This window comes from Jatropha curcas, chromosome 3 (genome assembly GCF_041381405.1).
Source record: "Jatropha curcas cultivar XTBG-Jc1 chromosome 3, XTBG_Jcur_1.0, whole genome shotgun sequence".
NCBI classification, from domain to species: domain Eukaryota; kingdom Viridiplantae; phylum Streptophyta; class Magnoliopsida; order Malpighiales; family Euphorbiaceae; genus Jatropha; species Jatropha curcas.
The window spans coordinates 11,825,955-11,848,642 of NC_143153.1; the positions used below are offsets into that span (position 1 = coordinate 11,825,955).

Below are 22,688 nucleotides of genomic sequence, written 5' to 3' on the forward strand. Positions count from 1 at the left end.
CTATTTATAGGTCATTTTCGGGTCCCGGGCGGCAGGTGCCGCCGGGAGGGCGGCAGCTGCCGCCTGGGGGGCTGGGCGGCAGGTGCCGCCCTGTCGGTGGGGCGGCAGGCCCCGCCTGGTCTGGGCGGCAGGTGTCGCCCAAGCTGGGCGGCAGGTGCCGCCCAGGGGCGTGGGGGGCCAGGCCCCGCCTGCGCGGGGCGACAGGCCCGGCGCGCGCTGGGCGGCTGGCCTCGCCTGCGCGGGGCGGCAGGCTTCGCCCGCGCGGGGCGACAGGCCTCGCCCGCGCGGGGCGGCAGGCTTCGCCCGCGCTGGGCGGCTGCTGCCGCCGTGCCCGGCGGCCGGCTCCGCCGTTGCCGGCGGCAAGCGCCGTGCCTCGTTCCGAGGGCCTTTTTGGGAGTTCCGGACCTCCAAAAAATATTCCGGGACCTGTTCCGCGATCCTCGCGATATTCCGGACGTTTTAAGTACCATGTTGGCATACTTCCAGTAAATGTCCAAAATGGCCTCCGGTCCGGCCGGACTGTTTGCAGTCCGGCATTGACACTGTAGAAAGGTCAAAATTTGAGTATTCACACTAAGGTGTGTTGATGAAGAAGAAGCTCAAAGCATCATGAATTCCTTACACAATGGGGAGTCTGGTCCGCACATGCACGGGATAGCTTTGGCTCGGACAATTATGAACCTGGGTTATTACTGGTCGACCATAAATGCAGATTGCGTGAGGCACGCGCGGAAGTGCCACGAGTGTCAGGTTTTTGCTAAGCTGCAAAGACAGCCTCCGGTCAGTCTAAATCCCATTACTTCACCATGGCCTTTCGCAACTTGGGGCATAGACGTGATCGGAAAGATCCATCCAAAGGCTTCCAATGGCCATCAATTCATCCTGGTTGCTGTTGATTATTTTACTAAGTGGATTGAGGTAGCTTCTTATTCCGTTTTGAACACCAAGAAGGCAGCACAGTTCGTTCGTACCAACATCCTTTGTCGGTATGGAACACCATTTGAGATCATCACGGATAACGGATCTCACTTTCAAAGTGAATTTTCGGACCTACTGAAACAAAAGAAGATTCAGCATCACAAGTCTTCACCCTATCGCCCACAGACGAATGGGGCCGTAGAAGCTGCAAACAAGGCTATAAAGGTCATTTTGCAGAAGACAGTTCAAAAGCATAGAGCTTGGCACGAACAATTGCCAAATGCCTTGTGGGGATACAGGACGTCAATCAGGACACCTACTGGGGCAACCCCGTATTCCTTAGTATACGGCATGGAAGCAGTGTTGCCTATTGAGCTGGAAGTTCAGTCGGCAAGAATTATCCGGGAAAGCCAGATCAGCGAAGCAGATTGGGCCGAGAATTATCATTCGCAACTCTTGGGTATGGATGAAAAGCGATTGCAAGCAATCCACCAAACTCAAGTGTATCAAAGAAGAATGTCGCGGCATTTCAATAAGAAGGTCAAAGACCGGAAGTTGGAAGAGGGTTGTTTGGTTTTGAAGGAAATTAGACAGCCAATCGTAGACCCACGTGGGAAGTTTCGTCCTCATTGGGCTGGACCCTATGTGTTAAAGAAGATTTTGTCAGGCGGAGCCGTCATTTTGACTGATTTGGATGGCTTGGGATTTGCTAATCCATGTAATTTAGATCAGTTAAAAAGATATTTTGTGTGATTGTAATTATTGCATAATGTAAGATGAACTACATTAGACCTGATTCTCTTTGGAAAAAAGAAATTATATATCAGAGATATGTAGGCAGCCCTCTTTGGGCGCGGTCTAAACATTTCATAATTTCATTCTTCTTTGCCAAAAGAACAAAAAAGAAAAAAACCCGCTAAGTCGAAAACCCAAAAGGGCGGCTTAGACAAAAATGGGTAAGCTCGCTAAGTTGAAAACCCGAAAAGGGCAGCTTAGGCAAAAATTAGAGCTTGAAATAAATAAAGTTGGAAAATGCTTGGAAAGCTAAATAATTTTCTCAATTTGAGCTAAAAAGTCAAATCTCGTTCCAAATAGCAGTTCGAATCAAGCGGAAAAGAAAGTGTCCAATGAATAATAAAGTCTAAGTCAAAGTCTCAAAGCTAAAAGAAGGCAAAACTACATTTAAAAAAAAAATCCAAAGCCAAAAACAAAAGTCAAAATCCAAAAGCCCATAGGAGCCTAAGTGTCCCGTCTCCTCCGTGGAGCAACATCTTCCGAGTCACCCCTAACTGTTGAACTCTGCCCATTCTCGCCTGTCCGAGGGGCCAGCACAATCTCCTCACCAGTCCCAATCTCATCAGCCTGAACCCATCCTTCGAGTGCACTCAGCAGTGCGGTCCTCCTTGGTCTCTCAATTGGCCAGACAGTGGCAATGAACCAGGCTCGATACTCAGGAGAAGTCTGAATACTGGCAGGATTAGGCAAGGGCCTAACCATATGGTGATCTCTAACCCAAGCCCTAAGGACAGCTCGGGTAACACCCGGGGTAATGACTGAATCAGCAGGAAAGTCATCCGTAATCGGAACAGTCTGATCTATCCCCATCTGTCTCAAGACGCGCGAAGCACAGTACCAAGTACAATGTGTAAGGCCCAGAAGGTAAACCCGGGTGTGATGAAAGCTAACCTGGATAAAACGACTGATGTTGTACCAGGAGATGAACCACATTATCTCATTCAGACCCAACTCAATCAACCATGAAGTCCATGCATCAGTAGTGGGGTGCGAGATTAAGATCCTCCGCATGCGATACTGAGATGGGTTATAAGGAAGGGAAGTAGGAGCAGTAACCACTTGGAGATGATCCTTCAACCAAACCTGAGTAATGGATCCTTTCTATTACAAGGGAATGATTTAAAAACGGTCCAGTCATCAAACCCTAAAGCAGCCCTGTCAAGGCTCCTAATGGTTTCTGCCAGCACAATGCCGCCAATACAGCTCATATCCTCCATTTGTAGAACCATGGGGCAAAGACGCAAATCCCCAAAGCCTGGGTCCCGGTTAAATAAGAAGCCAGCCAATAAACAGAAAACCAAGGCCCGCATCCTCAGCCTCATCCGGTTTGGGTCATCTGGGCAAGCCTCGGAGAATTCGTCAATCAGAGGTAGCAGAAGTGCCTTTTGGTCATCAACGATCATAGCCTTAGCTTGGGGTCGGCTAAACTAAAACAGGGTTTCAAATGACCTAACATACCCAATTTTTACCTCATGCTTGACCAAAGGGGCATTGGGGTCACACCCTATAATGGCACAAAACTCCTCAAAGAGAGGGCACATTTCCTCCATCATCGCCCCAAACCGGAAAACATGGGCCTCAGGATCCCAAAGTCTAATACAGGCCCTTAAGAAAATCCAGTCAATTACTACACCCCTAAGGGTAATAACGGGGGAAAGACCGTATCTCCCCAAATTGATCTTTTCAACTTTGGAGAGACTCTTAGTCCAGCTGTGCATGCTATGGTTGTAGAAGGGATTCATGTCCTTTTATTTATTTTATTTATTATTTATTGTTTTTTTAAAAAAAATAATAATAATGAAAAATAATAAATTGAAAAAATAATAAGAAACAAAGAGAGGAGAAACTGACCCGTTTTTTTTTTGTGTCTAAAAAAAGAGAGGAGTGAAAAAAAAGGCAGCAGAGGCCCTTTTATAAAGGGAGGGCGCGCCTGCCAGCGGCCCAACCGCAAAAAAAAAAAAAAAAAAAAAAAAAAAAAAAATTTAGGGTGTCCTTTCTAATTTTTTAGTTTCTTTTTCAAAAAAAAAAATTTTTTAAATTTTAGGGTGTCCTTTCTATTTTTTTTTAGTTTCTTTTAAAAAAAAAAAAGAAGAAGAAGAATGTTGGTTTTAGAATAAAACCCTATGTTCTCTCAAATTTGATAATCATGCATGCATTTTCTCAGTACTAATCAAGTGCAGGTGCAAATGAAGTTCGGTACAGAAATATAGCCCAAGTTCAGAAAAGCAGCCAAGTTCCAGTACAGAAAATACAGTAGAAGAAAAACAAAGGAAAACGGGGAAGTCTAGCAGCTATCAGCGGCGGGGCCTCCTCCCCCTCTCATCGTCAAAGGCTGCCTGAGTCCAGGCCGCAGCTAGTTCCCGCTCCATCCCGAGGAACAGCTCCATCATCTGGTTAATCAACCCGACAGGAACCTGGAAATCATATAAACAAAAAATACAAGTCAATATTGAATCTCCTATGAATCCTTTTCGTGAGAGATTGTCAGACTTTACCTCAGTGATTGCCTCAGAAGGAAGAACTGTGCGATCCAAAACCCTCTAGTGAGACCTCTCGAGAAGCCGGGAGCCCGTGGGGAACAAAGTAGGAAATACCATGTGGAAGACGTAGACTGGCAAGGTCTGGGTGAAGCGGCCCGGTAGCCTCCAAAATAGCCCGGGGAGCTCTGAAAGAACCTACCAACCGGCTGGGCCCAGCCTGCGACGGTCTCGCAGTCGGGGTAGAAGAAGTAGGATCAGTCCTGGGCCTCCTCCTTGGAGTCCTAGTCGAGGGGCCCGAAGCTCGAGAAGAACGGGTGCCAAGCGGTCGAGAAGGAACCGGTTCCTGGAAATCATCAAAACGAGATCCGATGGGCGGCATCAAAGAAAGCCCGCAGAACTCATCATAATCTCCCCCCATGAGGAACTCCACATGGGGGATGCCCTCAGTATGAGCAGCCGTGAGTATCATCTGCCTACCCGCTCGCATGTCCTCGGGAGGGGCATAAGGGACAGAACGACAGCCTCTTATCTGAAAGTCCACTCTCTCACCCAAATAATATCGCCGCAGGATGGGGTGTGACAGGACCACTCTCCGTTGGGACAAGGTATCTGACCGCTGAAAATCAGGATCAGCCTGAATCCAGCCCTGTAAGCTGTGAACCCTTCCCCAAATATCAAAGCATATGAATGCATGTGACTAAGGAAGAAATGCACGTGATGTGTGAGTCGCCACCTTGTTTAATTATTTCAGGGTAAACTAGGAAAAAACCCTAAGTGACTCCAATTTTAATTAACCTAAATGATAGATTAATTATCCCAATGTTTAAGGCATGGTCTTCGAACCCGAGGTGGATCCCGAGACTATGTCATGCTGATGAACTAACCATGAATGAATGCTTTGCAAGGTAATTTGGACCAATGAAAATGTTTATGATGATTTTGACTTGCCGCTCGGGGTTAAATCCCGAACGTGCCTACGTACTTCCGTTTGAATGGAAGATCAAAGTCAACGTAGTTCGGTAGGCCTCTTTTAGAGGGCTTTGAATGGGGATGCTTTATGCATGAGTGTGTGTATGCTTTGTGCATTTTGTTTAGGCATTGTGCCAAAGAATTGATTGTTTTAGGCATTTTGCCAAAAAGTGTTGATTGGACTTATTTGTGTGCCAGAAAAATGTTGATTGGACTTATTTGTTTGCCAAAAAATGAATTAAGGCTTTTAGCCAAAACATTTTGTGATTTAGGCAATTTAATTGCCGAAAAATTGATTTTAAAGGCTTTTAGCCAAAATGTGTTGATTTGAAAGCTTTTAGCAAAAAGTGTCGATTTAGGCAAGATGTTGCCAAAATTGATTAATGATTTATTTAGGCGACTGTTGCCAAAATTGAATGATTTAAGGCTTTAAAGCCAAAAAGATTGATTTAGTTTTAAGGCATTTTGCCAAAACTTTGATTCAAGCGTTTTATTGCTAAAAAATAACTGATCTTACTTATTGGCAATTTGTTTACCAAAAGTAATTAATCAAACTGCAATGTAGGCAATTTAATGCCAAAAGAACGTGAATAATTTAGGCTACTTAGTCACAATTATTGATGAACTGGACTTAAGCCGAAAATTGTTCGAAATAAAGGCAATCATACCATAGCCATTGATAGACTAGATATTTTAAGCCAATATTGTCGGATTTAGGCTTTAATACCACGATTATTAATTAACCGGGCATTTAGCTTAATCATACTTTAATTGAGGCAATTTACTTGCCTATATGATGACATGAATGCATTTATGCAGTTGTAGAATTAAAAGGAGTAGAAGAGAAGCATGCATGAAGTGCTAAAATTAAATAGGCAGAGTTTTGTTTACGTACCTGATTTAATCGTCGACCGCTTCTTAACTCCAGGTTAAGCTCCTCGTTAAGGGAATTAATTTTAATTTAATTTTAAGTGACCAAGTATCACAACAATAAAATAAAATTAAAATTAAAAAATGCAAGAAAGCAGTAAAGAATCGCAAAGAGCGTAGGGAGAAGGAGCGTCCGTCAACACAGACTGAGTCTCAAAACGGAGCCCCAGAGCCATTTTTTATAAGAAAAAACGTGATCCCGGGCGCCCCTGCCTGCCTTCGAGGGCGGGCGTGCCCGCCCATGCTGGGCGGGCAGGCTCGCCTGGCTTGGGCGGGCGTGTCCGCCTGGCTTGGGCGGGTGTGCCCGCCCATGCTGGGCGGGCATGCCCGCCTGCCTTGGGCGGGTGTGCCCGCCCTAGCCGGGGGGGCATGCCCGCCTGGCTTGGGCGGGCGTGCCCGCCTGGCCTGGGCGGGCGTGCCCGCCTGGCCTGGGCGGGCATGCCCACCCCCGCGGGCGGGCACGTGTGCCTTTTCCCCTTTTTCTTTTTTCGTTCCGGAGGCTTTTCCGGGAGTTTCGGACCTCCAAAAAATATTCCGAGACCAGTTCCGTGATCCTCGTAATTTTTCGGACATTTCAAGTACCATATTGGCACACTTTCGGTGAACTTTTTTGAATGACCTCCGGTCCGACCGGACTGTTTGCAGTCCGAAAAAATGGCTCTTCGAGCCTCAAAATTTGAGTATTCACAGGCGACTGCAGCCGCTGTCGCCGGCGGCTGCCACCGCCGGCGATAGCGGCTATCACGGCCTTTAAGGGCGGCCGCCACCGCCGCGGCCCAGAAAACTGGCTTTTTAAGCCTCAAAATTTGAGTATTCACAGTTGCCCCCCACTGACTATCATAAAAATGATTTATGGGAGTCGGTGGTTGTCTGAAACACAAATTTTTGAGGCGGTAATCGGACGCGTCCAAAAGACCCGCCTTTTGATTGGGAATTTTGGGCCTTATGGGCCAAAATGTGGACTTTTGGGCCTTAGGGGCCAAAATGTGAATTTTTGGGCCTTAGGGGCCAGACGTGAACTTTTGGACCTTAAGGGCCAAAATGTGAATTTTTGGGCCTTAGGGGCCCAGACGTGAACTTTTTGGACCTTGAGGGCCAAAATGTGAATTTTTGGGCCTTAGGGGCCCAGACGTGAACTTTTTGGACCTTGAGGGCCAAAATGTGAATTTTTGGGCCTTAGGGGCCCAGACGTGAACTTTTGGGCCTTAGGGGCCCAGAGGTGAACTTTTGGGCCTTAGGGGCCAAAAATGTGAATTTTTGGGCCTTAGGGGCCGAGAGGTGAACTTTTGGGCCTTAGGGGCCAAAATGTGAATTTTTGTTTTCTTGCCTGTATTCTGATACTGAACTTCGACTGTACCTGAACTTGGTTAGTACTGAAAATCTCATATGTATGCATGATTATCAAATAGGATTTTTTTTTCAGCCCGTTTTATGGAAAATATATTTTTTTCTTTTTTTTTTTTTAGTACTGAAAAGAACTCTCTCTTTTTTTTCATATTCCTTATCTTTTCTCTCTTTTTTTTTTTTTTTTTTAAAGATGAATCCTTTCTTTAACCACAGCATGCACAGCTGGACTAGGAGTCTCTCCAAAGTCGAAAAGATCAATTTGGGGAGGTACGATCCTTCTCCTGTCATTACTCTTAGGGGTGTAGTAGTTGACTGGGACTTTTTGCGAGCCTGTATTAGATTTTGGGATCCTGAGGCTCACGTTTTTCGGTTTGGGGCTATGATGGAGGAAATGTGCCCTCTTTTTGAGGAATTTTGTGCGATTATAGGGTGTGATCCCAATGCTCCCTTGGTTAGGCACGAGGTGAAAGTTGGGTATGTTAAGTCGTTTGAGAACTTGTTTCGGTTTAGCCGGCCACAGGCTAAGGCTATGATTGTGGATGATCAGAAGGCGATTCTGCTGCCCCTGATTGATGAATTTTCAGAGACTTGCTTGGACGACCCTGACCGGATGAGGCTGAGGATGCGGGCCCTGGTTTTCTATTTATTGGCTGGTTTCTTATTCAACCGGGACCCAGGTTTTGGAGACTTGAGGCTTTGTCCCATGGTTTGGCAAATGGAGGATATGGGTTGCATTGGCGGTGTTGTGCTGGCAGAAATCATTAGAAGCCTTGACAGAGCCGCTTTAGGGTTCAATGATTGGACAGTTTCTCCCATTATTCTCCAGGTATCTTCCTTCTTCCTTCTTCTTATATATTGTCATTATTTTTTATTCCCTTGTAATAGAAAGGATCCATTACTCAGGTTTGGTTGAAGGACCATCTTCAAGTGGTTATTGCTCCTACCTCCCTACCTTATAACTCCACTCAGTATCGTATGCAGAGGATCTTGATCACACACCCATCTACTGATGCGTGGACTTCATGGCTGATTGAGTTGGGCCCAAATGAGATACTATGGTTCGTCTCGTGGTACAACGTCACCCGCTTTATCCAGGTTAGCTTCCGCCATACACGGGTTTACCTTTTAGGTCTTACACACTGTACTTGGTACTGTGCTTCGCGCGTTTTGAGGCAGATGGGGATAGATCAGACTGTTCCGGTTATGGATGACATTCCAGCTGATTCAGCCGTCCTTAGGGCTTGGGTTAGAGATCATCACATGGTTAGGCCCTTACTTAATCCTGCCAGTGTTCAGACTTCTCCTGAGTATCGAACCTGGTTCATTGCCACTGTCTGGCCGATTGAGAGACCAAGGAGGACCGCACTGCTGAGTGTACTCGAAGGTTGGGTTCAAGCTGACGCTGATGATGAGGTTGGGACTGGTGAGGAGATTGTGCTGGCTCCTCAGACAAGCGAGATTGGACAGAGTTCAACAGCTAGGGATGACTCGAAGGATGTTGCCCCACGGAGGCGACGGGACACCTAGACTTTTATAGGCTTTAGGACTTTATTGCTCTTTTTTTTTTGACTTTTGTTGGGACTTTGGACTTTGGTTTTTTTTTTTGGATGTGTGTTTTGCCTTTTTGGCTTTTTACTTGAGACTTTGGTTTAGACTTTATTATTTATTGGACTCTTTTGCTTTCTGCTTGATTTGAACTGCTTGCTTGAATTATGAATGTCATTTGTCTTTCAAGCTTTCCAAGCATTTTCCAACTTTATTTATTTTTTTTTTTTAAGCTCTAAGTTTTGCCTAAGCCGCCCTTTCGGGTTTTCAACTTAGCGAGCTACCCATTTTTGCCTAAGCTGCCCTTTTCGGGTTTTCAACTTAGCGGACCCCGACTTTTGCCTAAGCCTCCCTTTCGGGTTTTCGACTTAGCGGGTTTTTCTTTTTTCCTTTTTTTCTTTTCTTTTTTTTTATTATTGTTGGCAAAGAAGAAAGAATTATGAAATGATTTTTTTTATTAATGTTTAGACCGTACCCAATGAGGGTTGCCTACATATCTCCGATACATAATTTCTTTTTTTTCCGGAGAGAATCAGGTCTAATGTAGTTCCTTTTACATTATGCAAATGATTACAATTACACAAAATACCTTTTCAACTGATCTAAATTACATGGATTTGTGAATTCCAAACCATCCAAATCAGTCAAGATGACGGCTCCGCCAGATAGTATCTTCTTCAACACATAGGGTCCAGCCCAATGAGGACGAAACTTCCCACGTGGGTCTATGATTGGCTGTCTAATTTCCTTTAGGACCAAACAACCTTCTTCCAGTTTTCGGTCTTTGACCTTTTTATTGAAATGCCGGGCCATTCTTCTTTGATACACTTGAGTTTGGTGGATTGCTCGTAGTCGCTTTTCATCCATACCCAAGAGTTGCAAATGATAATTCTCAACCCAATCTGCTTCGCTGATCTGGCTTTCTCGGATGATCCTCGCCGACTGAACTTCCAGCTCAATAGGCAACACTGCTTCCATGCCATATACTAAGGAATACGGAGTTGCCCCAGTAGGCGTTCTGATTGAAGTCCTATATCCCCATAAGGCATTTGGTAACTGTTCGTGCCAAGCTCTATGCTTTTGAACTGTCTTCTGTAAAATGACTTTTATAGCCTTATTTGCAGCCTCCACAGCCCCATTTGTTTGTGGACGATAGGGCGAAGACTTGTGGTGCTGAATCTTCTTTTGCTTCAGTAGCTCCAAAAATTCACTTTGAAAGTGAGATCCGTTATCAGTGATGATCTCGAATGGTGTTCCATACCGACAAAGGATGTTGGTACGAACGAACTGTGCTACTTTCTTGGCGTTCAAGACTGAATAGGAGGCTGCCTCAATCCACTTAGTGAAATAATCAACAGCAACCAGGATGAATTGATGGCCATTGGAAGCCTTTGGATGGATCTTTCCGATCACGTCTATGCCCCAAGTTGCGAAAGGCCATGGTGAAGCGATGGGATTCAAATTGACCGGAGGCTGTCTTTGCAGCTTAGCAAAAATCTGACACTCATGGCACTTCTGCGTGTGCCTCATGCAATCTGCATTCATTGTCGACCAGTAATAACCCAGGTTCATAATTTTTCGAGCCAAGGCTATCCCGTGCATGTGTGGACCGGACTCCCCATTATGTAAGGAATCCATGATGGCTTGAGCTTCTCCCTCATCAACGCACCTTAGGTGCATGCCATTCCAACTTCTTTTATACAGAATTCCCTCAGTAAGGAAATATCCAGATGCTAATTGTCTCAATGTCCGTTGATCAGTCTTGTTAGACCTCTCCGGGTAAGCTTCATTCTGGAGATAATTCTGTATATCCCAAAACCACGGCTTGTCATCGACTAGATTCATGACATGCGCTGGCTGTTTCTGCAGCCGAATCGTCAGAGGTCTGATGATTTGATCTCCCCCTACATTAACCATGGAGGCCAAAGTAGCCAGAGCATCTGCAAACTGATTTTTGGCGCGTGGCAGGTAGTGGAAAGATAGTTCCTCAAACTGTTGAGCTAACTCGTCCAAGCGTCGTAGGTAAGGAACCAACCGCTCTTCCTTAATTTTCCATTTCCTTAGAGCTTGAGAGACTATCAGGTTGGAATCTCTGAAAACCCTAAGGATTTTTATTTCTTTTTCCAGGGCCGCTTCTAACCCCTTGATGCAAGCTTCATACTCGGCTTCGTTGTTGGTACAGTCGAAATCTAGTTTGACTGCGATTGGGACGTATTCTCCACAAGGAGTTTTGAATACGACTCCAATCCCGTTTCCATGGTAGTTTGAAGCTCCCTCGAAGTACATCTCCCAGACCTCACCTTCCAAGCTCAACAAGTCTTCATCAGGAAATTCTACTTCCGGCATTTGGTCTTCGACCGGCAATTCTGCTAATTGATCAGCCAAGGCTCCGCCTTTCACTGCCTTCCGTTGTACAAATTTTAAATCGTAGGCTGCGAGCACTGACACCCACTTTGCCATCTTACAGTCAAGAACCGGCCTTTCCATAAGGAATTTCAAGGGGTTCGATTCAGAGATTACGTGTGTAGTGTAAGACGAGAGGTAGTGTTGCAGCTTGGTACAGGCCCAGACTAGAGCTAGACACAACTTCTCTATCTTGTTGTATTTCAACTCATATTCCAGCATCCTCTTGCTAAGCTAATACACGGCATTTTCTATCCTTGTATCTTCTGCTTGTTGAGCTAATATGGCACCCATTGCTTCTTCTGTCATAGACAGATACAGTAGCAAAGGCTTTCCTAGCCTTGGTGGTTGTAAAACAGGCGGGGATAGCAGGTATCGCTTGACTTGGTCGAAAGCCGCCTGACAATCCTTATTCCATTTGACTGCTACTCCTTTCCTAAGTAGTTTGAAAATCGGACCACAAGTATCGGCCAACTGATTGATGAACCGGCTGATGTACTGTAGCCTTCCTAGGAAACCTCGGACTTCTTTTTCGGTCCTTGATGCTGGCATTTCCAGAATAGCTCTAGCTTTCGAAGGATCAATCTCTATGCCCTTCCGACTAACCATGTGCCCCAGAAATACTTCGGATGTAGCTCCAAACAGACATTTTGCCGGATTGAGCTTTAAATTGTACTTTCGAAGTCTAAGGAAGAACTTCTCAAGCGCTGTCGTATGTTCTTCAGCTGTTTTTGATTTGACAACCATATCGTCCACATATACTTCTACTTCTTTGTGAATCATGTCATGGAAGATGGTCGTCGCCATTCGTTGATAGGTTGCCCCGGCATTTTTGAGCCCAAAAGGCATGACCCTGTAGCAGTAAGTTCCCCATTCCGTGGTGAACGCCGTTTTCTCTTTGTCTGGCTCATGCATCATTATTTGATTATAACCGACAGCAAGATCAGTCAAGGAGACCATCTCGTGTCCAGCCATTCGGTCCACTAACAAGTCGATGTGCGGCAGAGGAAAATCGTCCTTCGGACATGCTTTATTCAAATCCCGGTAGTCCACACACATTCGCACTTTTCCATCCTTCTTTGGCACCGGCACGATATTTGCTAACCATGTCGGGTAGGCGATAGGTTCTATGAACTTGTTCTCCAGCTGCTTGGCAACTTCCTCCTTGATTTTCAAGGACCATTCTGTTTTCAGCCTTCTTAGCTTTTGTTTTACTGGCTTAGTCTCTGGATATACTGGAATCTTGTGCACCACTATTGCTGGGTCAATTCCGGTGATGTCACTTGCTTTCCACATGAAGCAATCAGCAAATTTCTTCAAACATTCACTGACTTGTTCCCTGTTCATGCAATCAGATGCAATGTATGTATGTTCGTTTTCTTCTTTGCCAATTATTATTTTTTCCTTTTCATTTTTTATTTCATTTATTTGATTGTTTTTGCTTGGAAATGCTTGGAAAGATAGACACGCAGGGTAATCAAGAATTTGCATGCCTTTATTAATTATGACGGAATCGTCTTCAAAGAATACATCAAATTTGAAATCTGGATCTTCTAGATCCGACACAGATGACTCGGAACTGGAACTAGACTCTGACTCGGTTTCAGACTCGGGGTCAGACTCGGACTCAGTACAGGACTTTATTACAGACTCCGGTACTAGGTTTGACTCGGGAGGGGGTTTATCAGCAGTGCGCTCCTCCTCGGTGTACCAGTTGGTGAGAGGTCCTTCGTTCGACTTGATCAGATCTAGCAGGTCTCGATTCCCGTCATCTCCTGTGATAACCGCAACTTCGTCAAAGAGACTAGGCTGCATGAAGTCTTCTGCTTCCAGCCCAGTTACTGTTTCGGGCTTGTTGCCCCAGACATCTGAGAATATCTCCAACCCAGGCAGCATCTTCTTAGCGGTTGGGCATCAAAAAGGTTCTCGGAAGCCACAGTAAGGAACTGTTTCTCCCGGTTTACAGAAGTAGCTGTTCAGAGTCAATAGGTAAGGCCGCATTTGTACATTCTCTTTCCTTCCTCTTCGGGTCCTCTCAGCACGGTCCTCATCAGTGGGCTCATAACCCAGTCCGAAAGTTCCCTCATTCACTGGACACTCCCAGGCTTGCAGTTTGGGGTATGCTTTCCCGGATCTGGCCATAACCATTCCTGGCAGATAGGACATCTTAAGCATCAAGGGCACTATGCAGTTTATTTGCACCGTCCCGAAATCAAAGAGAATTCGAGAGTTTGCAGTCTTTCCTTCTATGAACTGCACAGTGTCGTACTGAAATCCCGAGAGGGGTAGATTGACAGTTTCAGGGTTGACCTCAAAGAGAGGCTGGCCCTTTGGCTTTTTGAGCTGGCTATAGTCATCCCCCTGAATGGTGATGACTTTGTCCTCGTAAGGAAACTTGACCTTTTGGTGCAAGGACGAGGGTACTGCCTTAGTGTGGTGTATCCATGGTCGGCCCAGAAGCAGGTTGAAGCTAGTCGGTACATCAATTACCTGGAAGGGGACTTCCATCACAGCTGGCCCAACCGTTAACTTTAGCGTAGCAACCCCCAACACTTCCCTCCGGGTGCTGTCATAGGCCTTCACTATCTGGTCCGAGGGAGTGAAGTCAGTTTCTTCCAACCCTAGACAGCTGGCTACTCTCAGTGGGCAGACGTTCAGCGCCGACCCATTATCAATGAGAACCATGGGCACGGTTTTGTCTCGAGTCTGAACAGTGACATAGAGAGCATTGTTATGACTGCCTCCCTCTTTGGGCAAATCGTCATCGGAGAAACCGATGCTTCGTGTTTTAGATGATTGGGTGAGGGTGGATACTAGCATTTCTGGGCTAACTTCCACAGGTGTCTGAAGTTGACTCAAAGCCTTGCAAAGAGCTTGGCGATGAGGAAAGGATGATGCCAAAAGTTCCCAGATTGACACCCTAGCTTGTGTCTTTTTTAATTGTGACAGCACCGGGTCCTCCTTTGGCTCCTCTGCCCTCTGGTAGGGTTTATTTTGAATTTTGTCCAAAACTAAAGGTTCATATTGTCTCCCGCTCCTGGTTATAGCATCAAGTTCTCCGGCTAGGTCGTTCAAATCCAAAACACAGATGTTATTCATTTCTAGGAACAGTTCGAAAGGATCGATCAGTTCCTGATCAGCCATAATAGCATTTACCCCGTGATTTGGTAAGGGGTTAGTACTAATGTTTGGCTTACTTCTGGGAATAATTGAACCATTGTCCACCAGGTCCTGGATGCAATTCTTGAGCGTCCAACACGCCTCAGTCTTGTGCCCATGTCCCTGATGATACTCACAGTATTCATCAGCCCTGTAATTCCTCGGTAATGGATTTGGTGGTGGCCTTGCTTCCAAAGGCTTGATGTAGTTGGCCTTGACAGCTTCTCGGAATACCACAAGGATCGGCATCCCGAGATCAGTATAGGTTCTCCTGGATGATTGATTATTATTTCTCATGTTCCCCACACGTAAAGGATTCGTGGGGGTGATGCTAGCCACTTCGTGGACCTTGCCAGCTTGGCTAGGTTTCTTATACTTTGAGGTTCCTGAGTCTTCTTTCAGTTGCCCCATTTGAATCAGATCTTCTACCTTAGTAGCAGTGGCAATGAGCGACTGAAATGTTGGTAGGTACTGAGTCTGTAGTTGGTGTTGGTAGACAGGCTGCAGGTTTTTTATTATTATGTCTACCTGCTCTTGTTCAGAAGGCCGGTTAATCATTTGGGCGGCTTTGGCCCTCCACCTCGTAAGGAACGAGGAAAAGGGTTCATTGTTTTTCTGCTTGGTGGTTTCTAGTTCTCTTCGAGTGACATCCACCTCCATGTTATAGCGGTATTGGGAATTGAATGCATTGCAGATGTCTTCCCATGTTTTCATTTTGGATCGGTCTAAGCTGACAAACCACCTCAATGCAGCACCGGTAAGAGATTGTTGGAACAACTGAGCAAGGAGCTCGCTGCTCAATCCAAATGGGTTAAGAGCACCTACATACATTTTCAAATGAGTCTTAGGACAAGTGGTTCCATCAAATTTGTCCATGTTGGGCATCTTGAACTTAGTTGGCAACCTGGCTTCAGGGAACAAAGACAAGGAGTCCATGTCCACCACTTCCTTGTTGGTTTTGAGAGCAGTGATGGACCTCTCTAGGAGCTCTAGTTTCTCTCTCATTCTCTGAGCTTCCAGCTCAGAGGCAGTTTTAGAAGGCATATCATCCAGGTTTAGGGCAGGGTTTGTAGGTTCAGCAGCAGGACCCTGGTTGGAGGCAGTAGGTCCACTTCCCCCAGCGGAGGCCCCGTTTCCATTACCATTCCCATTACCCAGTTCAGCTATCAGGGCGGTCCTTTGGGCAGCTAGTGCCTCATTCATTCTGGCCTCCATTCTGGCCTCCATTCTAGCCTCTAGTTGTTCAATGAGGGTTTGGATATCAGCAAGTGATGCCATTGGTGCAGATAAGGTTGTTGGAGTTGTAGGCGAAGCTGGTGTAGCTGGTGAAGCTGGTGAAGCTGGTGATAGCACTGTAGGTGTGTCTGGCACTTGGGTAGGCACTCGGATTGTGGGCACCTGTAAGGATAAGGGTAGCTGGATTAGGTACAATGGTCGATGTATCAGGTAGCTGATGTGAGGTGAATTGACTCTTTTGTCCAACTGTGCATGACTGAAAGTAAAAGGGTATTTCATGCCCTCTTTGTGTTTACCCCATGTTTATGATATGTCGTGAATGCGCATAACAACACGTCGTAATCTGTTTAATGATATGATTCACATCATTGGGTCCATACAGTCCTAAAGGATAGGTTCTATAGGCTATGACTCAAATAGAGAATCGGCTTATAAGGGACCCTTGAACCTTGAGTATGGATATACCTAACCACATGTGAAACAAAGAGTTTCGCGTGGGTCCAACGGTACGCACACCCATGGGCCACCCCCAAAAGGATTAGGGGCGGTTTGCGGTAACAGGGAGGACGCTTTGGCTGTCCGTCGACATAATCAAAGAGACCTGCCGATCAGCGCTACTTGCAATCCAGACTCAGAAGTTTGAACAGAAAGAGAAGAAATTCATTTGAAACTCATTTTTTATACAATGGAGAAAAAGATTCTCGATCGTGCAAATAAATCAACAAGTTTAAATGTCTTAATCAAGTTTGCAAATTTGGTTCAAATCTCCTAATCAAGTATTCTTAAAGAAAGAACACTTGATTCGTGTTAGGGTACCCTGCAAAACAAAGCATAGTAACATAATGCCCTAAAGAAGGGCCGGTTAGTCTATGCAGCAATTGTAGTCCACTTATCCAAAAAGATTACATAACTCCCCAGCAGAGTCGCCAAACTGTGAACCCTTCCCCAAATATCAAAGCATATGAATGCATGTGACTAAGGAAGAAATGCACGTGATGTGTGAGTCGCCACCTTGTTTAATTATTTCAGGGTAAACTAGGAAAAAACCCTAAGTGACTCAAATTTTAATTAACCTAAATGATAGATTAATTATCCCAATGTTTAAGGCATGGTCTTCGAACCCGAGGTGGATCCCGAGACTATGTCATGCTGATGAACTAACCATAAATGAATGCTTTGCAAGGTAATTTGGACCAATGAAAATGTTTATGATGATTTTGACTTGCCGCTCGGGGTTAAATCCCGAACGTGCCTACGTACTTCCGTTTGAATGGAAGATCAAAGTCAACGTAGTTCGGTAGGCCTCTTTTAGAGGGCTTTGAATGGGGATGCTTTATGCATGAGTGTGTGTATGCTTTGTGCATTTTGTTTAGGCATTGTGCCAAAGAATTGATTGTTTTAGGCATTTTGCCAAAAAGTGTTGATTGGACTTATTTGTGTGCCAGAAAAATGTTGATTGGACTTATTTGTTTGCCAAAAAATGAATTAAGGCTTTTAGCCAAAACATTTTGTGATTTAGGCAATTTAATTGCCGAAAAATTGATTTTAAAGGCTTTTAGCCAAAATGTGTTGATTTGAAAGCTTTTAGCAAAAAGTGTCGATTTAGGCAAGATGTTGCCAAAATTGATTAATGATTTATTTAGGCGACTGTCGCCAAAATTGAATGATTTAAGGCTTTAAAGCCAAAAAGATTGATTTAGTTTTAAGGCATTTTGCCAAAACTTTGATTTAAGCATTTTATTGCTAAAAAATAACTGATCTTACTTATTGGCAATTTGTTTACCAAAAGTAATTAATCAAACTGCAATGTAGGCAATTTAATGCCAAAAGAACGTGAATAATTTAGGCTACTTAGTCACAATTATTGATGAACTGGACTTAAGCCGAAAATTGTTCGAAATAAAGGCAATCATACCATAGCCATTGATAGACTAGATATTTTAAGCCAATATTGTCGGATTTAGGCTTTAATACCACGATTATTAATTAACCGGGCATTTAGCTTAATCATACTTTAATTGAGGCAATTTACTTGCCTATATGATGACATGAATGCATTTATGCAGAGTTAGAATTAAAAGGAGTAGAAGAGAAGCATGCATGAAGTGCTAAAATTAAATAGGCGGAGTTTTGTTTACGTACCTGATTTAATCGTCGACCGCTTCTTAACTCCAGGTTAAGCTTCTCGTTAAGGGAATTAATTTTAATTTAATTTTAAGTGACCAAGTATGAAACAACCCGAATTTTTTATTTTCAAAGATTTTCCAATTAAATTTAATAAACCGACAGCCTGGAAATTTATTTCAATATTTTAATGCGAACACTGTGAGAAACCGAACCGAAAACCGACTAAAAAAGCCGAAAACCAAATGAAAACCAAAGATATGGGTCGAATCGAACCGAATCGAACCGGTTCGACCCAAACCATCTAGAAAATTCCATTTTTTTTTTATCTCCAGCGCTGCACCTCTACTCGTCACCCTCACCAGCGCCTCAACTCCACTCCACCGACACAGCCACTGCGCCTCCTCCTCCCTTCTTCTTCTTCTTCTTCTTCTTCTTCTTTCTTTCTTTCTTTCTTTCTTTCTTTTCTTTTCTTTCTTCTTCCCTGCGTCTGTCTGCGTGTGACTGGCGAGAGACAGCAGATCTATCGCGCGCCACCCAGCCCTCGCGGGCCACCTCGCCGCCACTCCACGCCGCCAGTAGCTCCGCCCTCTGCCAGATTGCGCAGCGCACAACAGCAGCACAGTCTCCACCTTGTCGCGCCACCACCGTGCCCTGCTGCTCCGCCACAACAGATCGCGCCTCTGCCGCCGCTCCAGCGTGCCTTCGACCACCGACAGCCACTGCTCTCCGATCCGGCACGCGTGAAAATCCCCGATCTAGCGAAATTCGACAAAAGATTATATTTTGGGGTAATAAAATTAATGCTACTAATTTTAGTTACTTAAATTAATTTTATTATTGTAGTTAATTAATTTAGTTAATTTAATTTAGTAATTGTGAGTAGTTAAATTAAGTTAATTTAATTTTCAGTATTGATTTATAATATAAATGTTGATTCACTTAAAATCCTTTGATTAATTTATTGAGGAATTTTGATGATAATATCATGAATGGAATGAAATGAAGAATTGAGAATTAAAGGTAATGTTGATATGGATTTTCGGATGGAGGATGAGAAAATTGAATTGATTGATTGATTGCCCGATGGATGGGCTGTGTGGTTTGGAGTTATTAGATAAATTGTTGATATTTTAACAGGTGGAAAATCCAATTTTTAGGGGAGATGCTGCCGAAATTTCGGTAGAAATAAAATAAATTTCGGTAGCAAATAAAATTCATTATAGAAATTTAATTATTTATAGAGAGTAGAAAATAATAGAAAATAAAATAGATTTCAGAAGAAATAAATAAAATAGAGTTCGGTAGAGAAATAAAATTTATTATAGAAAAGAAATTAATATCGAGATTAGATTACGTAGAAAAATTAAGAGTTTAAAATAAAATTCTAAGAGTGGTAAAGAAATGCTTTATCTGATGTAGTTACTTTTGTTTTGTGTCATTCTTAAATTTCTTAGATCGCCCGGGTCCATCTAGTGCTCCTCCAGGATAGAATCAAAGCTAGAACTTCGCTCTCCATCACTGTGAGTAATAGTAAATAATGCATATCAACACTGCATTTGCATAACATTTATTTATAAACCTTATATTTTTATTTATATATTTACAATATATTATAAGTATTTTATCATATATATTATGTTACGATCACTATAATTATACTTATTTATAATTGTGCATTTGGATGAAATTGGTGTATTGTCTGATTATTTGTGCTGTGGCTATGCTGTGATTTGTTTGTGTGGAATTGGGATGAAGTGGGTCACCATGGGTTTGTGAGAATGGTATATGTGATATGGATCCTGAATACGATATGAAATTTGGCCGGGTAAATGGGAGATCGGCGCCCCCGTGTGCACCTACTGCTATGATCTGTGTGATATGGAAAACCACAGGTTGGTTTTTTTATTGGGCGCACCTGATAATCTAGATTTGATCGCAGCCTGCAGGGTGGCCTCCTGTTGTGAGCGCCTGATGATCTAGATTTGATGGAGACGACCGGGTTACCTCCTGTTGGTATGAAAAAGAAAAGAGAGAATGGAAAAACAATGAGAGGGCTGGTCAAGTGAGGATTAGACCGGTCAGCCAGTATGGGGGATCGGCTCCCTGGTGCACATGTGAGAGGATGAGCCATGTGGGAGGACGGCTCATCGGGGTTCGGTGACTCCACTGACTAATTTCCACGTGATGTGATTATTTGAAGGTGATATTGTTTGTGGGTGCTGATGTAATGTCATATGGCTGACTGTTGTGTGTTCATTCAGTATAGTAGGGTGCATTTTGCTTGACTGTATGTGGTGTGTATTATTTATTATTATTCACTGAGTTGCAAAACTCACCCCCTTCTCTCCAAACCTCCCAGGTACTAGGAAGCAGTTGATCCGACTGAAGCTCTGCAATCTTCTCCGCAGAGTTATAAATGTAAACTTTATATTCTTGATATTTAATTTTGAATGTATAAATTATTCTTTTATCAGATTTTTTTTGGACTCCGCAGTTATAGGGCTGTGTATTTAAATTGGGCCTTATTGTTAGCACTACGCTATAAATTAATTATTGTGCAATTAACTGTAGGTAAACTAGTAAGCCCTTATTGTAATTATGAGTTATTGTGAATAGGCCCTGGTTAAATTTTATGTATTATTTGATATTGGGCCAGATGTTTGAAAATTTTATAAAACTTATATCTTAAGTCATATGGGCTTACTGTTTTGTTGAAATTAGGAGAATCATGTAGACAGATTGAATAATTTAGGCTTACTACGGGCCTCGGGGGCCTTAAGCTTACCTGGGCCCTAGTGCCGGTCCGGCCCACGGAAATGGGTCGTGACAAAGGTGGTATCAGAGCAAAAGTTCATAAGTCTAGATGTAACTGCGGAGTAATTCCTGTCATGTCTTGACATAGTCTTTCTTGCTTTCCTCTTCAGCGTTGTTCGCAGTCAGGTTAAAGTCAAGTTGTTTAATAATTAAAATTTGTATCCTTGTCCTCTAGAGATGTGATTTAGCTAATGATGCTAAGGGGATGGTTTAAACGTAAACTAGAATCCTTCTATGGAATAAATAATATTCATATATAATTTAAGTAGGTAAGAAGATAAGTTATATAGGATTAATAAGTTGAAGTTAGATGATGAAAGTGTGCTATTTTTATTTAATACGTGTTGAATATGGAATACATATATAAAAATGCAGGAATGTGTGTATATGTGTGCCTGTGGAATTGAGAATGAGTTGCTAATTATTTATTAAGAGAACTAAATGGTTCGGATTTAAGGACATTAGAATCTATTTAAGTGGTGCCTTGAATTAATATATGTATTTGGTGATATTTACATGATGTTGGTTGGTGGAATTTATTATAATTATTGAGATAAATATTTTTCTGGATGGAATGGATATACATGATTTTTATAAGGTCTGAATATTGAAGGATTTGGTGTGATTTGATATGATAATGGTGATGAGTATTTTTCATAAAGAATAATATTGGTGGAATTATTATATGAAGTAAGTTTTATTTATGAATAATCCCTGCTTGGTAGAGCAAAGTGTATTGTTGTATTTATCAACTATTTTTTTTAGGGTGTGAATATAGGGAATAATATAAATTATTGTGGTTAAAAGAAAAGTAAATCGCGATTTTCAGTAAGAGATAAATTACTCTAATCTTTATGTACTTAGTGGTGGATATTGTGTGGCTTGTGGAATCTTATGGTTTATCTAATGGTATTTAGTCTTTTGATGTTTAAAATTTGATGTTTAAAATAATTGTTGCACACTCGATGGTATGTAAAGTACAAACAATGATTTTTATTCAATGGGGGATTCTATGATCCGAGGAACAATTCTATAAGGGAATCAAGGTAATTATGTTATGTAAATAGTGGGGCATGATGATTAAGTGTATTGATGAATGACATCGGACCTGGAGAGGTAATTATCCAATTATTGAATTGATGTTATACCAATGAAGTAGATAAGTAAGAATGGATCTAGTCCTGTTACTGAATGAATATTAAGAAAAGAATCAAATACATAAAGGTGAGGAATATGAATTAATGTGATTTAAATGAGGATAGCTAGTAATTAGAGGTTTGACAAATTAAGGATAATTGTTAGAAAATTTGATGCAAATAGGAATAATGATACATCAGAGGATCTAAGATAAAGATTTTTATATTTTGGGATTTCACGAGTGTAGGAAAAATTGTGGTTCGCGTTGATCTCACTATGCTTATACGAGAATAAATTTTAAGACAAATTGATCAAGAATTGATAAAAAGATTGACTAATAGTTAATAGGAGTATTTACAAGTAATGAAAGAGTTATGGACCTAATCTTAAGGACATTCAGGAATATAAAGGAATGTCTGGTAGAAAAATGATAAGTGGGGCGATGAGGTTGATCGTTTATAGAATTACGAGGGTGGTATATATAATTAAAGGATAGTTAGTATAATCTAGGAATTAATACAGTGAAAGCTTAGTATGTAGTGAGTGTATTAGACAGGATATAATTTAGATCCTAGTACATGTAGGATGTTTAATAAGTCAGACTAAGTCTATGGACCAAGTATAATAAAATAAAAGTAAAAGATAACAAAGGCAATTAGTGGTTTTGGGATTAAAACGCTATTATATTGGGGTGATAATTATATTAGGAAAATTATAGGTTGAATATAATTTGAACATAATTTGAATATAAAGAATAGAGGAGAATAATATTTGTATAATTGAAAAGTTTCTTGTTATATCTCATGGAGAATAGAGATAAGGTGGATA

General features: G+C 42.7%; 1 long non-coding RNA gene across 1 annotated transcript; it reads left to right on the plus strand.

The window, feature by feature from the left end:
- Window positions 1-18,223: 18,223 nt before the first annotated feature.
- LOC149497561 (uncharacterized) lies at window positions 18,224-20,626 on the plus strand. Its single transcript, XR_016319888.1, has 3 exons — window positions 18,224-18,697; window positions 19,364-19,429; window positions 20,269-20,626. It is a non-coding gene; the product is annotated as an uncharacterized LOC149497561 (long non-coding RNA).
- Window positions 20,627-22,688: the final 2,062 nt, after the last annotated feature.